The 5,413-nt window shown below is 41.3% G+C and overlaps 1 protein-coding gene across 1 annotated transcript in view; it reads left to right on the forward strand.

Moving 5' to 3' along the window:
- The first annotated feature begins 315 nt into the window (after nucleotides 1-315).
- Nucleotides 316-5,413, forward strand: part of bach2b (BACH transcriptional regulator 2b) — a 66,195-nt gene continuing 61,097 nt past the window's right edge. The window contains exon 1 of the mRNA XM_088403112.1: nucleotides 316-634. The gene's annotated coding sequence lies outside the window, so the exon portion shown is untranslated. The remainder of the gene's footprint in view (nucleotides 635-5,413) is intronic.

A 5,413-nucleotide genomic window follows, 5' to 3' on the forward strand; every position in this document is an offset into this window, starting at 1 on the left:
ACGTCAGACCAGCTACCCCAGGGGCCATTGTGCCACTTTGCCACATTCATTATGGCGGCGAAATGTACGTACGAGTCTGAGCTATGGCGCTGTCTATTGTTGATTACAAAGAGAAAGCGAGAGAGAGTGTGTGTGCGTGTGAGAGAAAGAGAGAGAGAGCGAGAGAGGGAGAGAGAGAAAGAGAGAGAGAGACAGAGAGCGAGAGAGAGAAAAACAAGCGCGCGCACATACAAGCACGCGCATATTTTTGTAACGCCAGGGAGCGGCGCTCTGACCGTATTGTGAATGAACTAACCCGGTGACGTCGACTGACTAATGTCAACAATGCAGCGGTCGAGAGTAGGCGTTCCAGTCGGGTGAAACAAACAGCGGGAGACTGAGCTGCTTGCTCTCCGTTCACGATCGCTGCAACTGCGCCCTTACGAGTATTCGTAGCAGCAAACAACAGGGAGGAAAATCACGGACATGTTTGTAGTTGGTGAGACCGATCGAACCGAGTTGTAGCTATCGAAGACGATGTAGCAAATTGTAGTCCAGAGGCTTTTAGGAGACGCCAAAGCGGGCCACCATGTGAAAGATCGCGTATGTGAAACGGACGCGAGCTTTTTTGATCGAGAAGAAAAGGAAGAAAACGGTGAGCAGCCATGCACGTTCCTGCTTCTGTCTCGCACTTTACCACCATTTATTTGCTGTAGAATTCCTGTTTGTCACAGTAGAAAATGAATAACCAGAATGGCGAGTTTATTCGGTCTTTATGAAAAATGTTCAAAGACCTAGGTCGAAAAACAATATCCGTACATTTGGATAATTGACGGTGTGCTTAGTGACAGCTTGAAGATGGTGAAATATTGGGTTGAAGCTTGTCGGGTTTGAACACTGCTTCAGGAATTTAACGCAACCCCAAACCGCATCCTGTTAATGTTTTGAGTCAGCACGGTGTATTTGCTTTTTTTCTTCCTTTCTACGTTTGTGCATAGTTGCTGATGTAGTGTGTTTACAACACGGGGGAAACATTTAACGAACATTGCCCCCACCCCACCCCCACCCTCCATGACGCAAATGCACCCCAGTCACTTCATATATGCATTCAATAGAGGCTTAATCTCACACGATATATTATCGTTGTATATTGATGTTATGATCAGTTGGCGCATGACTGCGAGAAATATTATTGATTCCTCAAGTAGAAGGCTACCATGATGCCAATTTCCCATTATATTACATCACATCACATCCAGCAGTAAAATGAAAACATTCACATTCGGTTTTATTCCGAGTCGTTTTGTTCCAACCTGCTGCTTTTTTCACTTAACCGAGTTATTTCGTTTTGTAAAGTAGTGATCCAAAATTCGGTGTAGCAAAATTTAGGAACATTTCTTCATTGTGTGTATGACTCAGTGCACCTTGTATTGTTGTGTGAGCGGGTCCTGCAGCAATGGCACAATCAACCCCGTTTATTATGCGGGGGTCTTAGTATAGCGGGTGGTTCTGTTTACTGCACTCATGATATGCGGTGACAAAATCAAATACGTCTTTGAAATTGGGGTAATATTCATGCCGTAATGTTATATTGTAGGTTAGTAATGTAGGCCTACACCGTATTGTTTGTCATTAGATTTGTTGAATGCTTCTCGTATCCTCGGGAATTTAACGTGCCCGTAACAAAACATTGCAGAATTTCTGTGTCTGTTATGTGTTAGTTGTGTCACACGATTGACACGTTGTTGTGATTGTGAACATTGGAACGGTAATACAGCATTTCGAGTCAGCGTGACATACTGTAGGCTATAGGGTGCACTTCTTTGTCTGCTGGATGCGGACGGACAATGCTACTGTACGTACAGCAGCATCAGGCATCGATCTTCCTTTCTCTCACTTGCCATTTATGTTCGAGTAATATGTCTGATCATCAAATATCATGTTAATATATTTTTACGTCATGTATTTATTTAGATATTATGCTAAAGTCTGCTGGACTCTCCCAACACCTGCATGACAGGAGCACGAGCTCTGTCGTTTTACACAAGGAGTCTTTTTTACTTTACGTATCGGTGCCTATTCTTTTCCATGAGTGAGTTAATCCAAAAACATTGAAAACACACACACACACACACACACACACACACACACACACACACACACACACACGCACGCACGCACGCACACGTACACACAAAAATGTCCAAATTCGACTTGAATTGCGCTGTTTCATATCCACCCCGTTAGTGACATAAAATATTGGATTTATTGTCACAAGTATTTTGTTTTAGTGTTCACACATGCCAGCATATAGCACCAAATGTTGTCCACATAACAAACTTCCACTCTTTGTTACACCACCAATTTAATACCTGTAAGTCTTGGTTAGCGTCTACCCCTTTGGTTGGCCTAAAGTGACAAATCAGATGGTGCCACCAATACACCCCGGTATTGCAGTTTTTCAGATCTGGATATTTGAAAAACATGACACGTGGATGTCACTGTTCATCCAGGATGTGTGGCCTCGATGTTGCAGTGCCTCCCTTCGCGCAAATTGCCCCCCCCAACAGACGATTGGGCTTCCCCTAATGCACTCACTATGAATGATCACAACAGCAACAACAACTACAAATCAACTTTATTTATATAGCACTTTAAACCAATAATTGCTGCATACAAAATGCTGTAGATTTGCTGTAGATCGGAATTATATTTTCAGTAATACAAATGGTTAAAATTATTTTAAGCATACCATCCATCCATTCATTTTCTATAACCTCTTATCCTAATTAAGGTTGCTGGCTTGCTGGTGTTTACCCAGCTGTCTTCTGGCAGTAGCCGGGTGGACACCCTGAACTGGTTGCCAGCCAATTGTGGACACATAGAGACAAACAACTATTCACGCACCCAATCACACCAAAGGACAATACACCTGCCATGCATGTTTTTGGAGTGTGGGAGGAAGCTGCAGTGCCCGGAGAGAACCCGGAGAATCAATCAATCGATCCATCGATCCATCCATCCATCCATCCATCCATCCATCCATCCATCCATCCATCCATCCATCCATCCATCCATCCATCAATCAATCAAAAATATCACATTCTCACATATTGACATTACAGCAATAAAACATTTTCCTTTTTCCTTTTTCCTCACAAGGGTTGCAGGCTTGCTGATGCCTATGCCAGCTGGCTTTGGGCAGTAGGCAGGGGACACCCTTAACTTGTTGCCAGCCAATCGCAGGGCACACAGAAACGAACAACCATTTATGCAGCTGATCACACCTAAAGACATTTTAGTATGTCCAATACACCTGCCATGGATGTTTTTGGAGTGTGGGAGGAAACCTGAGTGTGCCTGGAGAGAACCCACGTGGGTTCGGGGAGAACATTCAAACTCCACGCAGGAAGGCTGGAGCCAGGTGGATGTGAACTCTGGTCCCTTTAAAGGGACAGTGTGTAAGATTTTGACTATGGACAATGGTAAATGCAGCACCTGCAACACCTCCTGCTGTCTGTAATGAAAAACAGTCTCAATCTTACACACTATCCCTTTAACTGTGAGGCAGAGGCACCACAATAAAAGACATAATTTTCAAAAATTTTGACTAAATAGCCAGTTTTTCCACATTTAAAAACTTTTATTTCCAAACAAAATATACAACGCAGAATTTGGGACAGTAACATTTACCTGGCTAAATGAAAATAAAACTGGAAATACAGTAAAATGAAAAACAAACCTACACTGAGTAAAATAGATCTTGCTCAATGATACATGGATACGTGAATTCTTTCTAATTGTACTCTACTCATCCAATTTAAACTGAAATATGTAAGCATAAATATACAAGACAATATTATTTTTTTTTTTCCCTTTATTTAACCAGGAGAAATCCATTGAGATTTACATCTCTTTTGCAAGGATGTCCTGGAGAGGAGTTTACAGAAAAAAAAAAGTAAACAAAGGTTCAGAGGGGAGGAAAGGTTGACAGTAAAAGAAAAGCAAGAAAATAATAATGATAATAATAACAAGGAAAACCAAAAATGTTAATGGCAACAGTCATTACAGTAAATTATTTGCATGAACAACTAGTAACAAGGAGTTTGGAGACAGCATGTTTGAATTGAGCAAAAGGTATGGGAGAGCTGAGTTTCAAGTGGGCTTGCAAATCGTTCCATGCCCATGGACCAAAATAAGACAAGCTTTTTCTCCCTATCTCAGTCCTAATATTGGGAACCTCAAAATGCAGCCAGTTGTTTGACCTGAGGTTTAAAGTGGAATGAACCTTATTACATTTGCAGCAGATGTATTGTGGAAGTGTACCAGAAGCAGCTTTATAAGTCATATGATACCAGTGTGATAGTCTTCGATTTTTGAGGGATGATAGTCCTGTGAGAGAATATAGGGTGCAGTGGTGGGTTCTGAAGGATGAATTTGTTATAAATCTCTGGGCAGAGTGAAAAATAGGATCCAATTTTGCCAGGGTATTGGGATATGCTATTCTATAGATTGTGTTGCCGTAATCAAGCTGTGATAGAAATAGGCTTTTGACAAGACGGGTTCGCGTGGAAGTAGAGAAACAAGATCTGGATCTATATAGAAAACTAAGAATGAATTTGAGTTTAGATGACAATTGGAAAACGTGATGTTTGAATTTTAGGTCTTTATCCAACCATATACCCAGATATTTATATGAATCCACCAGCTCAATTACGGAGCCATCCAGGGCTGTAATTGAGGGTAGGTCAGCGATCGAGGGGTAGTTGAAGAGTATCATTTTAGTTTTGTTTGTATTGAGGACTAGTTTTGCATTTATCAGGGAATATTGCAAGGAGATAAAGTCAAGTTGAAGGTTGGCAAAGGCTGACTCAAGAAGAGTTGATGAAGTGTATAGAATGGTATCGTCAGCATACATATGCTAAGAGGAGAACCTAAGGTTATCACAGATTTTGTTAATATAGATTAAGAAAAGTAATGGACCTAGAACTGACCCTTGCGGGACCCCTTTGCTTAGGGTTATTGGATTTGATATTTCTGTACCAAGTCTGACAGACTGGACACAATTGGCTAGGTAACTTTTGAACCACAATAATGAGTGGTGACTGAATCCAATAGTTTGAATAATGGTGAGGAGATGAATGTGATCTACCGTATTGAAGGCCATAGCAAGAACAATGAATAATGCAAGACAGAATTTTCTATTATCAGCGGTAATTGTATTTTGTCAAGGACATTAAGAGTGGCGGTAATTGTGCTATGTCTAGGTCTAAACCCAGATTGTAATGGGTTAAGGATATTGTGAAAATCTAGCAAATGGCAAAGCTGGGTAGACACCAGGGACTTAAATAATTTTGCAAGACTTGAGAGGGTTCTCCTGATTTTTAGCAAGGGTGTGACATGTGCTTGTTTCCACAAAAGAGGAAATTTTTGG

The sequence above is a fragment of the Hippichthys cyanospilos genome, chromosome 20 (assembly GCF_059441005.1).
Source record: "Hippichthys cyanospilos isolate Australia breed blue-spotted pipefish chromosome 20, RoL_Hcya_1.0, whole genome shotgun sequence".
Lineage (NCBI taxonomy): Eukaryota > Metazoa > Chordata > Actinopteri > Syngnathiformes > Syngnathidae > Hippichthys > Hippichthys cyanospilos.